Here is a 26,649-nt window from a genome sequence, read left to right on the forward strand (position 1 = left end):
TTTTAAATATCAAAATATTTTATTTTAAATTATTTTAATGGTTATTTGGTGGTCGTAATGATTGAATGAAGAAGAGGCATTTCCCCCATGAATAATGGTTGTAGGTATGACATTTTGAGTTGTAGTAGCCATGATGTTTGAAGTGAAAGTAGGAATACTAACCATAGAAGTGGTCAAAGGAATAGAATGATTGATTTGTATAGGAGGTTGTGAATAACCTAGGTTCTCAGCACAAATCTTCATAGGCATAACATTAGAATCAACAATGTGAGAAATACCACGCAATATATCAATTCCATTTTTATCACTTTGAACCATGCATTTTAGACCTTCAATTAATAGAAGAGATTCACTATTAGGATATTCTTGGGACATCCATTGTTGGAAATTGTCAAATTGATTGTCCAATTTTGAAAGTTGATCTATGGAAACTCTAGTCAAAGCTTCTTCTTCATCATGGGAATCATCAATTGGGTAGGTAGAGATGTTATTAGGATGTGAAGAATTAGCAATATCCTCATTATAGAAGTCACCCAAATTAGGCTCCATCTCTTCAAGAATTAAATCTTGGGAAGCCTTAATTCTAATGCTTCATCTAACGGAGATAGTATAGGCAGGACTAATAGTTGTAAAACTCATGCACTAGAGGGAAAATTTGAATTTTGAATTTGAATTTTGAATTTTGGGAACAAAGTTTGGAAAATTCAAGAAAATGATGACTATACAATTTGAACTTTGTGGAAAGAAGAAATGACACAATGTCCAAGAAAGATTTACAATAAAAAAGAGTTTGAAATTTAAAATTAGGGCCAATGCAATACCACTTAATTTCAAATATAAAATTGACACAATGAAGATCTTAAAATTAGGGCAGATTATAATTAACCACTTAATTTTAAATGTTTTCTTGAAAATTGCAATGCTGAAATTGGGAAATGTTTTCGATTTTAGAGGGATCAAAATTCAACAAAATCAGCCAATTTTATGGATTGAAGCAATTAAATACAATCATAACAGTCTCCCGAAATACAGTCATAACAGTCTCCCAAAATATTGGGTTGTGATCACTAATGACATAACAAGAAAATTTAAATAATGAAAAAATTGTCATTGAATGAATATTTTTTTCTACATTTAAGAGAAATAGCTCCCTTGTATAATAGATTATCCTTTATATTATGTGGCCATTTGTTCAGAATCAAGAGATTTTCGTGTCCAATTTTGTTCCAACCACTTTTGTTTTATTTTCCAGTCATCCAAATTTAGAAAAGAAAATGAGAAAATTGGATAAAGATATCTCATCCAAAGAATTCTCCTCCTCATATGAGTAGATTCACCCAGCAGGTTGAAAGTGTTAAAAATGTGTCAAAACAAAAGTTGTTCCAAATTTCTTGAGCTTAGTCCAACCATTCTTCAAAATTTAAATTTTATTTTTGTTGCCCAAATTGCTGTTGTTGTTGATGGAGGAGGATCAAAGCTTACTATTGTTATTTGACTGTTTTAATAAACTTTTGTATCTCTACTAACCATCCTTTTAAAATTATATTTTCTTGTTGTTATTCACTTAGATAGCAAAAGGATGTTGCGAGTTCAATTTAACACTAATCCTTTCGCTTCAATTGGAACAAGTGAGAGGAATTATCCGAGTTCAAAACTATGAGAGAGTAGAGAGATGAAAAAAAATCCCTTCATATTCATAGTGTTGGTGTAAATAATTATTCATCATGGATATTATTACACCTTACTTAAGTTTACTTAGGAAATACATTTGATAGTAGTTTGGGTATGAGACACTTGGGTGTTTGTGCCACATTGGGATAGTGTGTGTAGGAGAATTTCCACCTTTTATGGTGTGATCTTGTTGTTACACTCCACATTTAGTGGGTGATCCACCTCATGTGGACTATTATATTGTTTCTCCTACCTACCCACACCTATTTCCTACCTACCCTTGTTTCTTATTGAGCCACATGTCATGTTTGTGTGCTCACATATCCATATAGCCTTGCCTATATAAGCAGGCTCATTTTCATTGTATGTAACGATTGATGATCCAGTTGATCAGTATTTTCATCTTGATAGAATACAGTTTATTTCTATCATTTATTTTGTTTTCTCTATTTGTGCTTTCCATTGCCTCTAGATCTTGGCAAAATCTCACATGGTATCAGAGCTGGTCCATGTCTCACATGGTATTAGAGCCATTAGAGTGTCATTGGTTTGCTAATTGAGAGAAATTTGATGCTATTTGGGGTTTGCCTTTTGGAGATTTCTATTGCAGGTTTTTATTGAAGCTTGATGGGTTAAATTTGAGGTTACCATTAGATTGAGGAGGACCAAGAAAGTCATTTTTGCCTTTTGTTTTATCCAAATCGGACTTCGGAGGCCAAATCTAGAGGCATTTAAAGTTTGACGCTGCGGCGGAAATTTTCCAGAAATTATAATTTTGCAGGCAATTTTCAAATAGTGATATCTCACTCATCCGGACTCGTTTTTTCGAGAAATGTTTTTTGTTTTGGGGTAGAATTTCATGATCTACACAATGGTGTAGGATTTTTCTGATTTTTAGATACATGTTTTTCAGAAATCGCGAAATCCCGATTTTTACAACTTTGGAGGCTTCGTTTGGGCTCATATGGACTCCTTTTCAGGTGCCGTTTTTTTTTAAAGTGCATATTTTTTCATCTACTTTCATAATCTGCCATCTGTTTGCAGTAATTTTAAGTAGAAATTGTACTTTCTATATTTGGCCATTCTTGGCATATTTGGTACTTGCATTTTGCTTGGATCTCAGTTTAGATCACTAGCAGTATTTGTTGAAGTCTCTTAGATATCACTTGGAGAAGTTGTTAATTGAAATTAGAAGTCCACTTTGCCTTGTTTTGCAAGTGGCCCATTGTATACGCACTAAGTATAAAGTGCCAAAATCACCATTTTGGGGGGTTTCTTGATTGAGTATTTTGGGGGGGTGTCTTGTGTGATTATGCCTCTCTCTATCTTGTTTTTTTTTATTTTGGTGCTATGGGTTCTCCTAAATTTCCACTTTTAACTCCTCATAATTATGCATCATGGAAAATTAAGGCATGGAGTAAACTAATGGAAAAAGGACTCATTCATTATGTAAATGAAACTATTACAGCACCACCTGATCCTAAGGCTGATCCTAATGCTCAAATTGGATGGCTTACTAAGAATGCTATGGCACTTGGAACTCTTAGAAAGTATGTATCAGATGACCTCATTTTTCAAATTGATAAGTGTACAACAATTAAAGAGGCTTGGGATATTTTTAAGAAATTGTATGGTCAAGTTGATGAGATTAAGGGCTACAAGCTTGATAGTGAACTCACAACTTTGGATCCCAAGGATTTTGATACAATCCAAGATTATGTCACAAAAGCAACCGAGCTAAGAGAAAAGCTAAAGGATTGTGGAATTGACAAAAAGGATGCTCAATTAGTTTATAACTTGTTGGACAACCTTTCTTCAGAGTATGCAGCCTTTATATCTAGCTTTCACACCCATATGTTAGCTCAAGGTTCCTCATACACTTCTCCCTCATTTGATTCATTCACGGAGATGTTGATACTTGAGCAATCTAAGTTGACCACGATGGGGATTCTCAAATCTTCAAAGTCACAAGCTTTGGTGGCTAACAAAGGGAATCAAAGTAATCAAGGAAAAGGCAAGAATCAAAAGCAACCTAAGTCTAAACCACAACAAGATGGAGCACAATCTTCCTCTCCACAACAATCTTTTTTGTGGATATTGCAAGAAGTTAGGACATGATGAACATCATTGTTATAAGAAGGATATTGATGAGTTGAAGAATCTTCTTGAGAAGAATAGAATCAACCTACCTTCTAGAATGTCTACATTGGCTTCTTCTTCCAAGGATAAAGGAAAGGATCACTCTTTTGGGACAGATAAAGGAAAGGGACAAGCTCTTTATGCTACTACAAGTCATGATTCAGGGAGATGGCTTCTAGATTCAGGGGCTTCTCATCATATGGCATCTTCGCAGTCTATGTTTTCTACATTTGAGCCTTGCCACATGCCACAGATTTTGATGGGCAATCATACATACATGGATGTGATTGGGAAAGGATCTATTGCCATTGGGGATAACTCCTTCAATGATGTGTTGTGTGTACCCCACCTGACAAACAATCTTCTTTCCATATATCAAATCACACATGGGGCAACTAAGAAAACTGTGGAGTTTACACCTGATTCAGTTATCATTAGAGACTTGGAGAGTGGAGCTATCATTGCGACTGGGGTGGTTGTTCATGCATCTTGGTTGTACTCTTTTTCAGATTTTGGTCCTATTGATAAGGTTGATTCTTCCTATGTTGATGATTCAGATTTTGAGGAGAACTTTAGGTATTTGAACTTGGGGATTCTCACATGTGACCCCATTCTTGAGCCTTGCATTTCATCTCCTTCTATTGATATCACACCACCTATTGCACCTGATGTTGCTGCTAGTGCAACAGTTTTGCCTTCTTATGATTCAGTGCAGCGGGATATTTCATGTCTTCCAGCTTCAGTTGATTGGGATGTCTACTTGACAGACATTGCAGGTTTGTTTGTGGAGTCCTACATTGTATATTTGGGAGACATCATTGATGACATTCATCTTCTCTTTGATGAAGATGATCCTTCTTTGATTGTCGTGAGGGATCACTCTAACCCTCTTGTGCATTCTCTACATGATCAATCTTTAGAGGTTAACATGATTGTGGATACTTTTGTACAACACTTGGAGAAGGTCTCTTTATCTTTTGAGGAGACATGTGAGTCTTTGGGACATGTTCTACATCCATCTCCACTAGATCTTGGAGTGCCTTTTTCAGCAGTGTGGCATAGTTTACCACCTTTGGAGGGGGTATCTTTCAACATCGACATGGGGATACTTGAGCAGTTTTTAGAGATTCCTTTCATCATGAGTTTTTTTCATACATCTTCCCTTCATTATTGGGGAGACTTCATGGATACACCTTTGGTTTTGTTTCTTCCTAAGGGGAGGAATGTTGTTCGACATTCATAGAGCAATTTCTTCATTCATCTTCGAGCTTCTATCATTGGTGCAGATTCCAGATTGAGGGGGGGCTTCCTAGTCTCTCTTCTTCTTCTCTCATATGGGGGGGGACTTTTTCCTCACATGGGGTTTTGTCCTTCACATACTTCTATGAGAGTTCTTTGTATCTAGTTTTCATCTCTCTTTTAGGGGGGGAGGGTTTTTTCCCATTGGGTTTATCTCTCTTTCCCCGCTTTGTGAGAGATTTCCTTACATTGGTTTTCATGCATTTGCATTTGTTCATGGGTACCTAACATGGCCTCGTAGTTGGGACCCATCATGCATTGCTTAGTTGCATTGTAGACTTAAGTGCATTCCCCTAAGTTGCACTTAAGGGGGGGTGTTGGTGTAAATAATTATTCATCATGGATATTAGTACACCTTACTTAAGTTTACTTAGGAAATGCATTTGATAGTAGTTTGGGTATGAGACACTTGGGTGTTTGTGCCACATTGGGATAGTGTGTGTAGGAGAATTTCCACCTTTTATGGTGTGATCTTGTTGTTACACTCCACATTTAGTGGGTGATCCACCTCATGTGGACTATTATATTATTTCTCCTACCTGCCCACACCTATTTCCTACCTACCCTTGTTTCTTATTGAGCCACATGTCATGTTTGTGTGCTCACATATCCATGTAGCCTTGCCTATATAAGCAGGCTCATTTTCATTGTATGTAACGATTGATGATCCAGTTGATTAGTATTTTCATCTTGATAGAATACAGTTTATTTATATCATCTATTTTGTTTTCTCTATTTGTGCTTTCCATTGCCTCTAGATCTTGGCAAAATCTCACATGGTATCAGAGCTGGTCCATGTCTCACACATAGAATGCATGGTGGATGCAAACAAAGGTTTTGAAATTTGTCTTTTCACCTATCAACTACATTTTCTTAAAATTATGCAATGCTTAACTTTAAAAAACCAATTTTGTGCTCACATTGCAATCATTAAATTCCATGATACCATGTTTGTTTGAGGCATTTCTTTGCAAATACCTAAAGCATCATTATACATGTTTCTATATGCATATCCTTCAAATTTTACATTCCATGAAACATCATCTCCCTGAGGCATTTTTTCACATAGTTTAAGTTCCCTACGTATGCTTCACAATTTGTATACATGTCTATCAGCCTATTAGCATCAACATCTTACAAAAAAACCACTCTCGATTATAATTTGATGGATGTCCATACCCTGTTTTGGAGGTCCCATTTTGGCTTGGACACTTGTTCATTGCATTTGGTTTAACATTGTCAATGTTTCATGAGGAAATTTATGTCTTCTATGAGCTACAATAATAGCATTCCATGAAAACCATACAGATATTTGTAAATTTTGTAAAAGTAATATCGATTCTAATTTTGTAAATTGATAAAGTTCATGAATAGGCTTATCCTAGTAAGTGTGAAATTATAAATAATGAAGATAATTTATAGTCCAACCAAACCAATCTCTTATAGTTGATGCTTCCATCTATTTATAGAAAATAAAAAGTAGATCTAAAGACATTAGAAAATGTTTTTTCCATCATGAGATAGCTTATAGTTGCTACTTCAATCTATTCACAATGGAAGATACCTAGGAGAAATACAACTCCAGGCTTCAAAGGCATGAACTATGTTTAGGAATGTGGTTTTGATTAGTAATTCAGATTTACCTAATATTTTATGATCACCTAAACTATCTTATTTCATGTTGTGAGTTGTTTTTCTCCTATGTGGTTCTTTACTACAAGATAATATTTTAATCATCCATTATTTTGAATTGATAGTGTATGTTACTTTATAGAGAGTGGCATTTAATAGCATTCATACTTTGAGTGGCTCTATAGAATGTAAGAGTGCTTTGAATTTTTTAATAAGAAAATTGAACATAATATATCCATATGTACTCAAAGAATGGAGCTAAACAAGTATAATATATATATATATATAAATTATATTACTCATTTGAATACTATATATCTCATTTTCTCATATCACCATTCCCCACTTTATATTGTGTATTCTCTAAGTTATAAGTTATCTTATATCAACCAATAATTAAAGGTTTATGAGTTTCCCTTAAATAAAATAAGGTATATGGAATTATGATACAAATGTATTACTTGATTCATGTTTAGAGATTGGATTTAACTTGCAAAATTGATAAATGCAAAAATCAATCATCAATCTAAAGTCAAGTATATTTCATGACCAAATTTTATGGCTGAAAAGACCAAGTTTTATGGACATGTACCTACAAGATCAACATAATTAGGTTGATAATGATTTTTTTCTTGTTTTTTCTTGTCTACATCAATATTCTTCATCTCAAATATGTTAGTATTATGTTGAACTAAAGTGATTTGAGCGTTCAATATTTTATGAGCATTGTGATACCAACTATGATAAATAAATATATAGATCATTCCTTAAATCATTGTTAAGGTAGGAAATAATTCTTGTATATATTAATATTATTTGAGGAAGAATATAGAGATTATTTTAACTTACAACATAAAAAAGTATGATATATTACATCGAGATAAATAAGTTGATTATATAGTAGATACTCAGCCCTTGCTAAAGACAATATGAACTAGAGTTAAGTTTTTCTAATTACATTAGTCTATGATTTAACAAATATGTTCTTAAGGATAAATGAATAGTGAAGAATAGATAAACTCTATTAGTCAAGAAGGTGGATCAAAACATGTTCTTTTTAGTTAAATACACTAATAGAGTACTTTAGGGTATTCTTTGAAAATATCCTTTGATTTCTCATTGATTCAAATATTAGGATATAAAGTTATCATTATGATGTAGATATGTTATTCAATTTATGCCTTTTGAGAGAATGTGGCTAATGTCCTTTGACTTTCTTATTGGTAGCATAATAGAAGATTATGGTTAAGTTTAGGGATGGTGTCACTGGAGTATGTCTCAATATTTAGGTGATGGTTATTTGATAATAAAAGAGCAAAGCCCTTTAATAGTTTATAAATGTAAAACTCCTAAAAGCAATTCTTTTATCTTAATGAATCTAAATATTCTTTTGGTGCTTAGTGAATCATGGTGAAGCCACTATGTTTTCTTTGCATTTAAGATGAGTTTGTGGTTATTCTTATCTTTTAATTGTAAATGAATTAGTATCCAAATCTTTAAAATGTTATCAAATAGATATATAAATTTTGTTGCTCTATTTATTTAATTATTCATAGTGCATTCTTGTGTATTCAATGTTCTTTTAGTCATTATTAAATAGGTAACATATATGGAGTATATAGAATAGTAATTTTTTTATTTATGATGCGCTAGATTCCATTCACACATCCTAATTTTAGACTACTAGGCATTCTCATGTAAGGTCGGGGATTCTTTACTTGAAGGATTTTGGGGAAGTGTATAGCTTTGAACTTGGGTGGTGAAGTGCTCTGACAATGTTCTTACTCATGGTGTGTTTGAGCAGAGATCATATGTCAAAAGTACCTATCAATATTGTCTTCAATTTCGTACATTATGAACTCATTGTATTCAACCTTAGGGTCTCTTGTAAAGTAAATAGTTTTCTTATGCTTTTCCTAATCTTTGGGCCCATATATTAATACATTATGTCATAATCTATTAATTGTTAAAGCATATTTAGCTATTAGTTGCTTTTTTACAACTATTTATGCTTTTTTGCTTAAGTTCACTTAGGAGTTCTTGCTTCTAATTTAGCTTTTGTGCATCTAGTTTAGTTAGAGCTAAGATTTATTTAGCTCCTCATGCTTTCACTTTAGTTTTCCTAAATTTATCTTAGGGCATCTTTGTGCTTTCTTTATAATCACTTCATTGTAGAATTGTAAAATTCATTTTGCATTCTTTTCTTTTGAGTAATATCTAGCATTCATTTGTGTAGCTCTCATTTGTGGAATGTTTTTTGTTTGTCATTTGTTCTTGTAGGTTTTTGTGTTACAAAATTTAACATCAAAGCATGGATTTTGCAAGCCCCTTGTCAGTCTTTAAGGGTTTTCTTTTATTAGAAGAGTTGCAGGGTCTCATATTCACTTTTTTGTGCATATAGTGGTGGATAAATGTTTTATCAATTTTGGACCAAAATTGGCATCACCATCATGTCTGCAATGTCAAAAAATTGTAAGATTGACTATTTTTTCATCAAAATTTGAGAAGTTGTAATTTGAAGTCAAATTTACTAAGGGCATATTTTTCGAGGAAAAATCAAGGGTTGGCTAAAAAATTATGTATCGTGGAGAAAAAAATACATCAACATTGAGCTCAAAAGGCCCAAAAACCTATAAATTGCCTATAAAAATGTCAAAATCTAATACTAGCAGAAAATAACATCAACCTTCCACACCAATACTTTGACTGTCATGGCTATAGTTTGACCAACACATTAGCAGTTTGACTGCCATCTTTGACCAGCTTCACCTCCCAAGGCATAAAACATTGTCTTCAATTTTTTGCTCATAACTTGGTCATATAGGCTTCAAGCTTTTACTATTACATATCATCAAAAGGATGGTTCTAGAACCAATCTCTTTATGATCATGGTTTTGTTAGATTTTGGTCCTAGTGTTTGCTACAGGAGATTGAAGTCAACCTTCTTTTTGATGCTTCTAGCACCATAACTTGGGCAAACAAACTTCATTTTTTGTCTTCCACATATTGTTGAAAATCTCTCGGGGTCTTCTTTTCAGATATAGAGATATCTTTCTATTTTTTTTCAGTTCTTAGTAATTTTAGATGAATTGATTATTGATTTTAGGCTTTATCTTCATTTTGGTTGTGCTAAGGTTTGTGTTTTCTTTTTGTGGAGGGATCAATTTATCTTTTTCAAATCCTCTTCACACCTCAACCCTATGGAAAACTTTGTTGTTCATCTCACATCCCATAACTATCACACATGGATGGATCAGATGAATAGATTGCTCATGTCTTGAGGTTTGTGTTCTACTTTGGATGAAACTCAACCCACCTTCAAGCGTCCATTTGAGGATTTTTGGCATAGAAACAAGATGGGTGAGGCTATGGGATTGATTTTCATGCATATTTTTGAAGGTCCCCTGTTTCACCTTAAGTCTTGCACAACTCCTTAGGCCATGTGGATTAATTTCAAGGAACCTTTTGGGATGGTTAATGAGCTCAAGAAATGTAACTAGAGTTAGAGTTGACTATATTGGTTCTTAATTATTTTACCACTATTGAGGAGTTTCTAAAGAAGTTTAAATCACTCAAATATTTGGTCAAAGGTTGTGGAAAGAAAAAATTTAACCAAGAATGTATCTACTTGTTTTTGGCTAAGCTTTGAAGGTCGTTTCAGGTCTTCTCTTCTACATTTTATGCCTCCGTGGATGCCTTGGGATATGCCTTTTAGTTTTCTCTCTATTAAGGTATTTTGTGAGTAGTAAACATAGGAGTGGGTTTTGTTGTCTCATCAAGATTCAATTTTTGGTTCCTCTTCTCAAGCCTTGGTTGCACAGTCCTCTAAGGGAAAATAGAAGAAGAATCTAAAGCCTAAGAGACCTTCTTCATCAAGTAGTGAGATTCCCTCCAAGCCCCCTCAATATTCAGATCAGAAGTCAAAATCCACTCTACCACCTATTAATTCTTCTAAGTCTAGTGAGTCTTGCTACAAGATGAAGAAGAAGAATTCTAGTGAACCTTACAACTTTGGTGGTAAGGAGGGACATCCTATTAGCAGATGTCAAAAAAGACTAGAGGCTTTAGAGGAGGCCATGCAACAATATCGCATTTCATCCCCTGAGTCTTCTTCCTCAAGAAAAGGCAAAGGTAAAGCTCTTTATGCATGGGCCTTGTGTACAAATGCTACTTGAAAACTTGATTCTAGTGCTTCTCACCATATGACACTCTCTTAGAATCTAGTTGATCCTCTTTTAGATTGTAGTGGGGATTGTACTCAACTTTTAGTTAGTTGTTCAAGACTTATTTAGGATGTTATTGTTATGCATAACATCTCCAACAACCTTCTCTTCGTGTATCGGATTTTTCATCTGGGATGGGGAAGATAGTTGAGTTCACACCACATGATGTGATTATCAAAGACCTCCATGATCCTAATGTTATTATGGGCACACACACACACACATACACACACATACATATATATACATATATATACATATATATACACACACATACATATACATACATATATATACATACATATATATACATGTGTATATATATGTGTGTATATATGTGTGTGTATATATATTTATATATATTTGTGTGTGTGTGTGTATATGTGTATATATATGTGTGTATATATATGTGTGTATATATATGTATATATATGTGTGTATATATATATGTCTATATGTGTGTATATATATTCTAGTACACATTTTAGTTTATTTGGTATGTTAAATCATCCATGAAAACACATTTCAATTGGTTCTTACTAACTTCACATATTGAATTTGGCAAAACCTAGAATTCTATCCCTTAAATGAGATTGTAGCTATGATTTTATTTTCAAAGTTTTTAAATTAAAATTTCACTTTTCAAGGCTCAATTATTCATCAGCATGAACACCAAAACTTCTAAACTGTACATCTATAGTTTCTTACTTAAGGACAGCATCCTATAATAATTACACAAAATAAGAGACCATGAGAATATAATTGAAGGATCATACAAGTGTGTATTCTCTTGCAAGTATTAGTGTAAATTGTCAGCAAACATCAAATACATTCGACTTGATTCTTAATACCTTGACATCAAACATCAAATACATTTGTCTTGCTTCTTAATACCTTCACATATTTAATTGAGGAAGATAGAAGACCTTCTCTCTTTTCACTCAAGAGAGAATTTGAAATTGTATGAATGAGACCATGATGGGATTTCTCTAGTCTGGTTTCTTCTTCTAAACTTGATTCAACCTCAAGCACCCACTCGCAGTCATTTTTCTCCTTATTTCCCATCTTCTAAGACAACTAGAGAGAAGTATCAAGTATACTAAATAAAGATGTGAACATATCTCATTACTTTATACATAATTTTGTGTAATTTTTTGTATTATGTTATTTTAATATTAAGCAGGTCTGTACAAAGTTGTACAAAGTTTGAAGAGGAGACAGAAGAACATGTTCCATCTATAGGGGAGCTAAGAAGGGGAGGAATGAAATTCAAAAAAATGGAGGGTGGTATTAGTCAAATTGAGTTCAAAAAGAAGAATTCCACACTGTATTTGCCCCAATTCAAAGTAGATAACAGATCGGAAGTGATACTCAGGAACCTGATTGCCTTGGAAATCTGCTCCCAAGATGAAGAGAAACCCATTACAAGGTATGCCATTCTAATGAACGATCTGGTTGACACGAGTCAGGATGTGAGTTTGTTGAGACGTGAGGATATCATCACCGGCAAGCTTGGAACTGACGGAGATATTGCTCAGCTCTGGAATTCTATGGTGACGCCCACAGAAATGCCCCGGTACGGTTCTATCGATAAAGCTGTTAAGTCCATAAATGACTACCACAAAAAGTGGCTGAAAGGTCTGGCTTTTCTTAGACATCATCGTCTATTGCGTGACTTTTGGGGGCTGTTGTTAGAGTTTATCTGTACTTACGGTTCAAAGCCATGGTGGTTTTTCTCTTCTTTGATCGTACTTGTAATTTTAGTGTTCACAGCTGTACATGTGCTCTGTCTTTTTAGATCTTGCTCACAGAAATAGACGCTAAATCTTCTGGTGCTACTTGTCTTAAATAATTTACAATGGTAGCTTAAGGATTAATGATGCTTAGCATATAATTTATTTTTCTTAATATTCATCTCAATAATGGATTTTAAAAAAAAATTATCTGTTAATTTATCTCTATGTAATATGCCTGTATGATTAAGGATTTATTTATTTATTTATTTTGATCGGTAAGAGGCCAAAGCCAAGAATTTTTATTAATCATAATTTAAAGCTTACAACACTCCACTCGTGCGGGCACCGATAGGAAAGAGTGGAGGCAAGAAAACCTCCGGCCTTGCCTGGGACCATAGTCCCGAAAGTTTCTACAGTTATTACAAATATGAACAAATTTTGAACAATACAGTAGCCCCCAGGGCTGAGGGTGAACATATGGGAAGATATTTTCTTTCCCTTACAAGCCCTTATTACCATTTACAATTATCATTGATCTCCATGTGCCCTGAGTTTGACCATTGGATGCATGTTATTTGTAGCCTATTTAGCACAACTGTCATCCTATCACTTGTAAAAGATGGCCTCGCTCCTCTTGTAAGGTTAGTTTTCAAAACACTTGCCAAGTTTGTTAGTAATATTTAATAAAAAAGTTGTCTTCCATACAAGGATAATTCCACAGTAATTGGAACTGTCAATTGAAACCTCACACATAGAGATGTAAATAGAAAATGATTCGAGAAGACTTAGGCCTCAATGAACTTCAAAAGGGACTAATCAGAAGCACTATTTCCATCGATAGAGGTATGTCGAAGACACCAGAGGAGGTTTCATCGGTGAAGCAAGGTTGTCGAAGAAATTGCGGTATTGGTAGGACATATAAAGATTTCACCAAAGGGGATAGTTATATCGAAACAATGAGATCAAAGAAACTAGGGAAGGTTTCATCGATAGGAATTTTCGAGAGGAGAAGGGTGTCGAAGAGATACTAAAGTTTTTGAGCACAATGACAGTTTCATCGAAAGACAAAAGGTCGATAAAACATAGGAGATATTTCATCGAAGACATGCCATCGGTAAAATAAACATAGTTGAAGGAAGATATTATTCTATCACCGACATAAGGAATTTCATCGATGCCTATGCAGAAGCTGTATAATGAGGAGCCTATATCAATAAACATAAAGATCGATAAGATGGTTGTGAATTCCTATCGAAAATAGGGTTTGGATGAACCGATGGAGGATTACGTTGACACGAACATGTAAGGAAAAGCTTTCGATGAATATAAGGAGATCGATGAAACCGCAAAGCTTATTGACAATAACGATGGTTTCATCGATGAAACGGAGGTAACATCGATGAAATAGAGGTACACACTAACCTCTCATCGAAATGACTAGATTTACCAAAATGGTCCACCTGTTGTATCGAAGAAACCTATCGATGTTTCATCGATGAGATGATTTATCGAGAAGACTTAGGCCTCGGTGAACTTCAAAAGGGACTTATCGAAAGAACTATTTTCATCGATAGAGGGTATGTCGAAGGAACCAAAAGAGGTTTCATCGATGAAGCAAGGTTGTCAAAGAAACTATGGTATTGGTAGGACATGTAAAGAATTCACCGAAGGAGATAGTTCTACCGAAACAATGAGATTGAAGAAACTGGGGAAGGTTTTATCGATAGGATTTTTTGAGAGAAGAATGGTGTCGAAGAGATACTAAAGTTATTGACCGACAGTGATAGTTCCATAGAAAGAAAAAAGGTCGATAAAACATAAGAGATTTTCATCGAAAACATACCATCGGTAAAAACAAAAAGTCGGGGGAAGATATTATTCTTCCACCGACATAAGGAATTTCATCAATGCAAATGCAAAAGCTAGACAATGAGGAACCATTATCGATAAGACGGTTGGGATTCCTATCGAATAACAGGGTTACGATGAACCAAAGGAGGATTACATCGAAATAGACACGTAAGGTAAAGCTTTCGATGAAAATAAGGAGATCGATGAAACCACAATGCTCATTTACGATAACGATGGTTTCATTGAATCAAAGGTAACATCGATGAAACAAAGGTGCACACTAACCTCTCACCGAAATGTCTAATTTTACTGAAATGGTACACTTGTTGTTTCGAAGAAATGCCATCGATAAAAACAAAAGGTCGAAGGAAGATATTAATCTTTCATCGACATAAGGAATTTCATCGATGCCAAAGCAAAATTTGAATAATGAGGATCCATAATCGATAAACTTAAAGATCGAAAAGGCGGTTGTGAAACGCAGCAACAAAAGGATACCTATCAAAAATAGGGTTTCGATGAACCGATGGAGCATTACAACGATGAACACGAGAGGTGAAAGTTTCAGTGAAAATGAGGAGATCGATGAAACCACAAGGCTCATTGATGGAAACGATGGTTTCATTGAAACAAAGGTAACTTCAATGAAACATGACATTTCGAAGGGAGATAAAGTGATGCCATCGAAGAGTATGACTTTGAGAAATTATGAAAATCGGAAAAGGCATATATACCTTCAGGGAAATGAAGAGATGGATAAGTCCCAGATAATCCATGAAGGATCCTGGGCTGCAAGAAAGTGGGATAAAGCCTGCATATATATATATATAGATGCCGATGAGAGGTTGAATATGAGGATGTATGACTAAATCAAGGTGAGGGTTTTATAAAACCCAAATAAGTATATACGAGGGGCCTCTCCTTGGGCTAAAGGATGGAAGACTAAATGGGTATGAAGGAGAGGACTAAAAAATATATGATTGAGATTTGTGTTTTAATGATTATATCTGATAATGGGTTGAGCCTAACTACTTGAGTTAAAGTCTGGGAGACCAGATATATGGCCATATTTAAACTAAATGTTTGTCTGAGTATCTATTCGAAAATGTAGGGGCAGGAAGAGGAGAAAATAAGGGGGTTAAAACAGAGTCTTGGCAAGAGAAACATAAGGGGATGAAAGGAAAAACATGCTAACGATCACTTAGGACATAAAAACCAAAGAGGGGATTTCCTTAAGGTGGCACAGACAGGAGATTGATGCCATTGGCTCCTGAGTTGGCCAACTCATCTGCTCTTTTATTGCCCTCCCTATAAATATGATTGACTGTGAACCTATCAAAATATTTACATAAGTCAAGAGCTTTAGACAACAAAGTATTTAGTCTCTAATTAGGCATACTACCTTTCCTAAGAGCATTGACAATTATAGCCGAATCTCCTTCAATTTCCAAGTTCTTGACTCCTAGTTTCCTACATAAATGCAGACCCTCCTCCAGGGCCATAAGTTCTGCCCAATTGTTGGTGTTGATGCCAGCCGGAGAGGCAAGGGTTGCAAGTTCCTATTCGTCCCAATTATGAAAAACACATCCTATCCCTACTTGCCCTATGTTGCCACAGGAAGCCCCATCAAAGTTTAGCTTCACCCAGCCTTCGCCTGGGGGCTGCCATCTGCATGCATCCCTTGAACGAAGACTTGCAATAGGACCCTCTCCTACAAAGGGAGGGAAGGACAAGCCTCCCCAATGTCTTTTCATCTTTTCATCCCAATGAGTGATAGAGGCATTATTCAATGTGTCTGATGACAGTCGATTGTTCAAGAGCTCAGTGATAGCTGACTCTATCCTATTAATGATTCTGGGAACATCTAGTTTTTCATTCTTAAAGAGATGCCTATTTCTCTCCTTCCATAGTTCCCACATAATGGAAGAAGGAAGAGCTATCCATAGACCTTCAAAGAGATAGCCACACCTAAGGAGAGGCCATGCCTTGAGCATTCCTAAGATGGTGTGGGGGAGGGCCGCAGACCATTCAAGTTTGTTGGTGAACCAGATCCAACATTTGTGAGCATAGGGGCAGTTAAGGAGGATATGATTGGTGTCTTCCTCGTCTACCTCACAAAGAGGACATCTACTAGGGCCCTCATACCCCATTCTTCTAAATTTGTCTGTAGTTAGGAGCTTGTTCTAAACCGCAAGCCAGGAGAAGATACCTGCCTTAGGCAGACAGTATTTATCCCAGCAAAGTTTCAAGGGAAGCTCAGTCATAGGTCTTAAAAATGATTTAGAGATGAGAGAGTACCCATCCTTGGAGTTGTATTCTCCTCTCAGGGAGCCATCCCAGACGAGCTTGTCCTCATTCTGACCTAAGGCAATGATCCTTGATTTAAGAATTGCCATAAGTTTTTGTTTATCCCTTACCGGGATATCCTCATCTTCCTTCTCGATCCACTGCCAACCAGACCCATCCTCTAAAGGGGGGATATAGTTGTTTAACAGGGGTCCTCTATGAGATTCAAGAAGGATGCGAGTAGCACCAAAGTCATGGATATTATCAATAGCCTTATATCCACCCCATGAATCCGACCAGAAAAGGGCTTTATCCCTAGACCCCAGGTTCCAATTAAGTCTGTCAGAGATAATCCTCCTGCAGTCTAACAAAAAATTCCATAGGCAGGACCCTCTGGGAGGGTTGGTTTCTCTAAAGATTTGGATAGGATTCCCTCCATTAAGGTATTTTTGGAGTAGCAAGCAAGCCCATTTGAGGTGGGGGGTTCTGAACATCCTCCAAACCAACTTGGCACCCGAGGCTTTGCTCTAATCACGAAGGTTTTTAATGACAATTCCTCCTTCTTCTTTAGGTTTGCATATCTTGTCCCAGGATATTGGTGATATTTTACGATTATCATTAGCACCTTGCCAAAAGAAAGTCCTGAGATGCTTGTTGAGCTCTGCAAGTTTAGAAGAAGATAAATGTTGACAGGAGAGCTGGTAAATGGGCATAGCTAACAAGACCGATCTAACCAAGGTTGCTCTACCTGCAAATGAGAGCCATTTTCCTTTCCAAGTGTTAATCCTAGACTTGATTTTATCCACCAACTTGTCCCATAATTTTGAGGGTCTTCGACCCTTGTCAAGGGGAATGCCTAGGTATTTGCAAGGAAGAGTTCATTCACTAATCTCTAGGACATTGTTGATCACTTTCCCAAGGGAGGGGTCAATGTTGAACATAAAAACTACAGATTTGGCCAAATTCACCTCTTGACCCGAGGCTAGCATATAGGAGTTAAGGATACCTTTGAAGGCGCTCGCTTCCCTTACACTTCCCTGCCCAAAAAGCATCGTGTCGTCGACAAATTGTTGGTGGGTAAAGGGAGGGAGGCTTGGATCCCACCTTCCTCTTTGGCCTTAGAGATGGATCTACCTAGGGCTTCAGCCATGATGATGAAGAGGAAGGGGGACATAGGATCTCCTTGCTTGAGCCCTCTTGAGCTGCTGAAGAAGCCTTCCGGGGAACCATTAACCAAGACCGAGAATTTGGGGGTGGATATACATTCAAAGATTAGGTTGATCCAGGATTTGGAAAATCCAAAGGCCTCCAAGCATTTGCATAGGAAGCACCAATCAACTTTGTCGTAAGCTTTGCTTATGTCTAATTTGACTAGCATACTTGGGGCCCTATTGAGTTGGACTGAATGAATGACCTCTTGGGCTATAATAACCCCATCATAGATTGATCTATCTACTATGAAGCCAGTTTGTTCTTCACTAATGATAATGGGGAGAATATTCTAGAGTCTGGCTGCTAGGGTTTTGGTTAAGAGTTTGTACAAAGTGTTACACAGAGCTATTGGTCTGAAGTCATTAAAGGTTTCAGGATTCTCTTTTTTGGGGATGAGCACTAAGAAGTTATTGTTGATTTCTTTGAGAATCTTACCAGAGTTCCTAATACCTTCTAAGGCATTCGTGATCTCAGTCCCCATAAAACCCCAACATTTTTGGAAAAAGCTGGTGGGGAAGCCATCCGGGCTCGGGGCCTTGTTGGGATTCATCTTCATAAGGACAAATTTAACCTCCTCCTCAGAGAATTTCTTTGACGGGATTTTGTTGTGGGCATCGTTAATGAGTTTTGGAAGATTTTTGGCAATATTGAGTTGGCCTTTGAGGTTGGAGCCTTCAATATTATTTAAGATTTTATCAAAAAACCTTGTTGCCTCTGAGGATACATCATCTGGTTCAGATAGGATGGAGCCTTGGCAATTCTTAATTTTAGAAATTTGATTGACTCATCACCTCTGCTTAGTGCTGTTGTGGAAAAACTTAGTATTTCGGTCGCCATCACTCAACCAAGTCTCCCTTGATTTTTGTTTCCAAAAGATCTCTTCATTTGAGAGTGTCTTTTCATACTCAGAGAGTAGAGCCTTTTCTTTGAGGAAGAGATGTTCATCCATCCCCTTCTTACACTAGTACATTCGGGTCAAAATTCCGACAGCAAATCATCGTCATTCCGACACAATTTGGTCGCACTACCGACAAAAATAGCCGTTGAAAACTTTTTGTCGGAAGTTTCGACTATCCTTGTGGTCGTCACAATTCCGACATGCACTCCAACCTTTCCGACGACCGCCATGGATGCTCATACCCAAAAAGAATACCGTCGCGATCTCAGCCTACTGTCGGAATTCCGACATCAAAGGGTAAAAATTCCGACAAAGGAGTGTCGTCAGATGCACAACATCCTCGTCGGAACTCTCCTAGAGGCCGTCATAATTTTAACCCTTTTGTGTCAGAATTACAATGGCCTCCAGGAGAGTTCCGACGAGGATGCTGTGCATCCGACGACACTCCTTTGTCAGAATTTTTACCCTTTGATGTTGGAATTCCGATGGTAGTCCAATTTTTCGGAAAAAAAAAATTTATAGAAAAAGATTGACATTGGTATCTCTCTTCTATCTCTCTTCTCTATCCCTCTCTACTATCTCTCTTCTCTCTCCCCTCTCTGGGTCTCTTTCTCCATCCCTCTCTTCTTCTCTCCCTCTCTACTTCTCTTTCTCTACCCTCTCCAGGTCATTATCTCTTCCTCTCACCCTCTCTCATCAAAAGAGAAATAAAAACTTGCATGGCCTTATAATTCATGAGTTGAAGTTTGAGTTTAACATTTTGGAGGTAATTTTCTTAGACTATTCAATGCCCATTCTAACTAAGGTCAATCAAAATTCAAGATAAACCTGTGGTAAAGATGAGGATCTCAAGTTCATTGGTAGAGTACTCCACTTTTGATGGGAGAAAACCCTAGTATTTAGTTTGGTAAGCTCTATTCGAAGGTGCAGTATGACAGCCACGTAGAAGGAGAACCATGACATGTTGCAAAATTAGAAGGGAAATTCTAACAAAGAGTAGCTACATGTCTAGAACATTCAAAGCATTTCATGTCTGGGCTAGCTATCTTCTTTACTCTAGTCTAGGATTTCACATTTTTGAGAAAGCATGATTTGTATGGATGGTTTGTTTGTTTCAAATGAAGTATAGTCTAGCCTCCACCAAAATAACAATGACAGTAAGGACTAGTAGAGTAGCCTGTTAGAAGGTTTAGACATTGATAATAGTGTCTAGGTTTTCCCCAATTCTTGAATAGCATTAATAGATAATCATAAGTATAGCAAGGAATAGATTACTTAGAGCTTGTAATGAAGAAGGGTTTTGAATTAAAAAGACAATGATAAGAGTTTTTTTACGGTTCAAAACACAAAGACAATCACAACAGAAAATTACAAGTTATAGGGTTACATTGAGTAGGTTTGATTGATTTGAAGAATATATTGTGTTTCTCTATCAATAAATAAGAGGTCTCAAGAAGCTAAAGACAATGAAAACTAATTGATGGGCAACCTTTTGATTGTCAAGAAGTGATTGCCTCAGATGAAAGTAGTGATAAATGTCACTATCAACAAAAGAACAACCAATAAATGATAAATTTGCAATGAGATCATAGTGCCTAAATCAGTCTAAAAGCTTATAAGGATTAGAGCCAAGCCATATAAGCTTCAAGAACAATTTGAGAGCATCAAAGACATCTACCAGACATTAGAAATTGTCAAATCAATGACACAGCAGCCTCATTACAGTCTTATGTTGTATTAAATAGCAAAAGGCAAGTCTAAGATAGTGTTAGAAGGTGTGTGAGAGTCTTCAACATGGATAACTGATAGGTATAACACTGAGAGCAGCAATATATGAGATTTGATGAATGACAGTGGCCATGATATGGAGATGACAATGTCAAGTATCACTGTCAAAGCATGAATAGAGGTCCTAATCTGAGTCTTTTCAAGAGAGAACAATAAATATGAAGCACCAAGGTCTACAGTTAGATTAGAGACAACCATCTAGCAGCCCAAAAAAAAACAAAAGGCTGTGAAAGGTCAAAATCACAGTATTTCCATAGCCCATGAAGTTCTAGAAGATGTGCAAGGGCAGTTCATAGTGCAAGGTCATAGGTATTTAGTGTCATAATTATTTTCTTCACCCCCAGATCTTGATGAAAGATAAAAGGATGCCATGACACAAAGTGAAAAGTCTATAGCACTGATAAATAGGTTATCATTATGTCATATGCATACAAGACATCATGAAGCAGATTTGATAGTAATAAAGTTGCAGCAGTCATCAACTCAAGCATAATGAAGGCATGGACACTGAGCATGCAAAAATATAATTGATAACGGTGGTGAAATGATTAATGTTGTATCAAAATTTGATATCAAATTGTCTATGAAGATGGTTGTTGAAAGGTTTAGTGTTGGTTTTAAAGGTGAAAACATTGCATGAGGTCTGCCACCATAAACGAAATACAAAGCTACAAATAAGACAGTGACCATTCAAAGATAAAGCTACAAAGAACTATCAAAGAAACCATAGTCCAATGAAGAATCAAGAGACAATAGGCCTAAGTGTAGTCTCAGATATTTGAAAATGTCATTATGGATAGTTAAGAAAAATAAATGCATTCATGATATTTGCACTCAACAAAAGAGAAGGGTTTGTATTCATCAAAGGTTAGTTGAAACACTTGTGAGAGAGAGATCAATATCCATCAAGCCATAAATAAGATAATCACCATTACAAAGCACAATGAGTCAAAAAGGCAATCAAGAATTATCAATTCAAAGGATCAATAGGTGAATCTTCTCTTGTTGATAATCTCTAGTGATGGTGTATAGGATCCCTATTCCAATCTCAATGTGCCAAAGCTTGATGAGAAGTCATGGATTAGAAGTTACAAATGCCTTAAATAGTTTTCTATTGAGAGAAGCCATATAGTCAAATCAAGACTCAAATCCACAAAGGTAAGATGCAAACAACGATGATAGTCAGGGAGTCATTCATTGTAGGGTTTTCATAAAATTTTAGAATATGGTATGAGCAGTCCAAAGAACTATGACACTTCACTAAAAGGAGTAGCATATCAGTCCTTATTGGCATCAAATTATACAAATGACAACTAGGGATAAAGCTATAGGAGACAATCACTGTCTTAGTTTAAGACCCTAGAACAATATAGCCCCAATGGAGAAAGCAAAAATCAAAACATAGGAGAAGTCCTAGAATCCCACTAAAATCTTATTTGCAGTCGCAGAGTTGCAAGATCAAAAGCATATAATGGTAAAGATGACCTAGGGTTCTCTTTTTATTATTGAGACAATATTATGTGAATATGATAGTTTAGCAGTCCTCGAATGCATGTGAGTAGTCCCAATGAAGAAACAATACCATCAGGGTATTAGAATAATTTTTGAAACTTGCAATCATGTTAGATAAAACCTGCAATCATGTTAGACAAGTATTGAAAGTATAATTCATAGATCAACCATTTCAACTAGGTTTAGATAGCATATATTCATAACTATTTCAATTTTATGTGAACTACACAATATCTATATGCATAGTTGGAGTTAAACCATAATAGGGCTTAGATGAGAAACATGATAGGGCACCCGAAGCTATCTACATGCTAATCCCAAGAGCGGATATACCCTATCTCCTACCCTATCTCGTTGAATTCATTCCTACACCAAGTGACTATGAACACAAACGTAGGTATTTAACAACAATGACATGGTCCATGGACTAGTGATCCTCCTCTTGATACTCCATCTACAAATGAGAACATCTCTTGTACACATTGCTACTTCAGAATTAAAAGTTGCTTCTTCTAGAACTTTCCATGATTCTTTGCAATAGGAAATTATATGTCTTCTAGATTCACCCCACTAGGACACATTCATATCAAGCATCTTTACTTTTTTGAAAAGTAGACCACATTTCAGATCTAGATGACACCATAATGACTTTGATTTCCTCTTGCAAGATATTCCTCCATCATGTATTGCTTCATCGAAGTTCAAATTTGCTTCTTCAAGGGCTCTCAATGATTATCTATATAGGATTCTTTGTGTCTATGAGATCCACTTCATTGGGAGGCCTACTTAAACATTTCACATCTGTTTGTGGACTCTCACCTTTCAAACATTTCAAATCTTATAATTGAGCTTCGCTTTGTTTCGAGAATAGTTTAATATTCTCTACTTAACAGGGCCAACCACGTGAAGGTGGAAGCTCATTTGGCCCCTCCCCCCCCCCTAACATCACTCTAAATTCCTCGTTAACATCTAACATTCATTCATTCTTTCATCCATTATTAAAATATAACATTCATTCATTATCACATAACGTTCGTTAACACATAAAATTCATTAACTTTCATTAAAACGCAACATTCATCAATAATCATCAACACATATCATTCATGAACATTCATTAGCACATAATTACATTCATTACACATAAAAATCAGTCATTATCAAATAAGGTAGATTACAATCATTTCTTTCTTTGTTTTTTCTTTGAAGCTATGAAAAGACTAAGTGGAACATCGATTTCTTCATCATTTCCCCCATCTACGGATGTTATGCCCTCTTCTTGTGCTCTTGATGTATGCCTAGTCCTATACAAAGGACGAGGATGTTGAACCAAAGGGGGGTCCTCTGCAATAACAAAGAATTGGGTTAAATTCAAAACATTTTTTTATTATTGTTACAAGTATTTCATTAATTTAAAGAACACAACCATTACACTCTTTACCTGATGGGGCCACATTATCTTCCACATCATTTTGTCTAGCCTCAACCTTGACATGCTGAGCACCCTCTAGATCCTCTGGAGTTGAAATACGAAACTTTACATTAATCAATACACCAATTGCAATTAAATTTGTTTAAAGGAATAACAGTGGTCCTCTTTACCTGATTGGGGAACATCACGTTCCTGATGTTGTCTACCTGGATCATGCTCCACTTGGTCACCATCAACTACATGCTCTAAAATATTAACAATAAAGGTTACATTAATTACTACACTAATTTTCAATTTAAGATGTTTAATTGTATTAATAATTATAACATAAAAAAATTTGAATAGCAAATGAATACCTCCACTACTAGGATGCACATCCGGACCTTCATGTATAGGTTCTGTTCCACGATTATCATGCTGCATTCCAATGTCACGCGCAGTGTTATCATTGCTTGCTTATTTAAAAAAAATATAGTCACTTTATGTTGAAACTTAACATCAAATAGATTATTGGTTAAGTATTCAATTTGAAATAATTTTCATTTAGCTTAATTACCGTTGTGACAGATGCATCAAAATCTCGTGTTTGCCCACTCAATTCTCATAGTCGTTCAGCCACGGCTATATAGCCTTGCTGGTAGCCAATTCTCTTGTCATCTTCCGTGGGCGCTCTATTGAATTCAGAGCCCTGCATTTTTTCTTAGCATTGTGAATTTTGCTTGTATTGTTTGATCAAAAAAAATTGTTTACAATTTATAAATATTTTAATGTGATACTTAATTTATTGATTCTTACAATTCGTGCGGCAAGTTTCATATAACCACCAGAGCTGAGTTTGTGTTGCCCATGCCTTTCTTGTCTTGCCTTGGTTGCCTTTGACGTGTCACTCAATCTATGAAAAGTTTGAAATATGTTAGATTATATAAATATAATGAATAATTAGTACATATTCACATTCTTAATAATATCACATACCTTCTTCTGGCATCCGGTGGTGTATTTCCTTTTTTCCTTTCAATTCTCTCCTTTGCATCCAAAATCAGGTCCTTCCACTCCCTCTTTGGAATCATGGGGGGACGCTCATACTTTACATTCTTCTCTAAATTTGTCATGTATTGGTCCCTCACATACTTTAGATATGTGCTATCTTTTTCCAGGAGCTTAGTCTTGTCGAATGTGTCATTTCCAAACAACCCTACCATACGGTTTGTGAGTTCATCTTTTAACTTTTTTTCTTGGTCATTCCACCTTTAAAGCTAAAACAAACCTGTTAGATTTAGAAAGAAACTGAAGCTACCTTTGATATAGTTCAAGAAATGGATAAAAGGAAAACTATTCTAGCAATGATATGAAATCAAAATAATGGATAAGGGTTAGTTCACGTATGATGTTCCACCTTTTACGTATGGTGGGCCCAAATATCTTGAATAAAATGTCATTAAGATTTTTATAAAAAATATCATTTCCTGCAAAAAAAAACATGGGATCATTAGTCCAAAATGAGTGATCAGTAAATAAATTACAATTAGACTATATATAATAATATTTTTAAAGTACCTGGAACCTTCTGTATCTTCAAGGGAATCAATTATTTGTCGCTCACCACCAATGTGGCCTGCAACGTTCCCGTACTAGCAATACGAGAAGATCCACGAAATGATGGCATGTTATCAGCAGTACTCACCTCTGACGCATCCTGATGTGCATCTCCTGCCATAGTAAATGAATCCACTATGAAATGCCTCCAAGAAAGAACACTTCAAGGGTAATAAACACATAATGAAAGGGAGAGAAAAAGAGGGATCTACCACCAGTGGGTGGGTCAACACGAGACGGTGTAACAGACAATGTCTGCATGCTACGTGTTGCCAACATTGCAGTCAGCAATACAGTTGGGCTCGACCTCAGACCCATGTCAGCACCTAAAGAGTAATACATTAAATATGTAAAACATTAAAAAAGCAAGTTCACAAGTCCAAAGGAGTGGTTTTAATATATAGAACATGGTCATCACCTGAACTACTCACAATACCCTGATCATCGGCACCAGGATGATGAGGCCCTATAAATTTCTGTAAAAACAACACATACATATTTTAGATAATGACATAAAAGAGATAAAAATATAAACCATTATTGAACTTTTGTTATGATTAAAGCTTTCATTACTGCTTACTTGCAAGTTTTCCATTGTCGTCAATAATAGTTGCACCCTCTTTGTTATCTCATCAGTCTGAGGACTTATGGTTGCCAAATCAACAATCTCTTGCCTAATTTTTCTAATATTCTTTTGTACAATTTGCATAGAGTTTGCGCTAAGTGCGATGTCATTAGCGCATAACACTGTCGAGCGCCCCACATCCCTATGGAGGTGCTAAGGTACTGCAGGTTCCTTTCCCTTATCCCAAACATCCGTCTGTGACAAGAATATAATTAACACTATCAAAATTACTTCAAAACACTCAAGAAAAGATCATAATGTAACAGTTTGCTTCTATCTAATTTGTACAATTACAATGAGGTTTACCTACTTCGTAGAAGTGTCGGGACCTACACCCCTATCTATGCTATGTGGTGGATCCATGTGGCCCTGTGACAAAGAAAAAATATAAAAATGTTAGCAAAATGAAACCAATAGACTTAGCAAAAAAACTTAATAATACAATAGTTTATTGGATTCATTAATTGGAAGTTGATTTAAATGGTATATATATAGTACGTACCACCCTCATGATAGTAACTTTATTTGTATCTATACGATTCAAATTGTAATTGATTAGTAGCTCTTCCCCTGCACTTATTGATTTTATCGCACATACAAACACACAATTTCCCTCACGTGCCTCAAATATGCAATTGGGTTGCTTATTAGTTGACCCAGGTCGTGTACTATTTATAAAACCTGCAATATTCCCCGTTGCTTTTATCCTTCCATCAATGTATACAGCCACTTGTTTACTTTGATCATTA

The sequence above is a fragment of the Cryptomeria japonica genome, chromosome 7, assembly GCF_030272615.1.
Source record: "Cryptomeria japonica chromosome 7, Sugi_1.0, whole genome shotgun sequence".
Taxonomy (NCBI): Eukaryota; Viridiplantae; Streptophyta; class Pinopsida; order Cupressales; family Cupressaceae; genus Cryptomeria; species Cryptomeria japonica.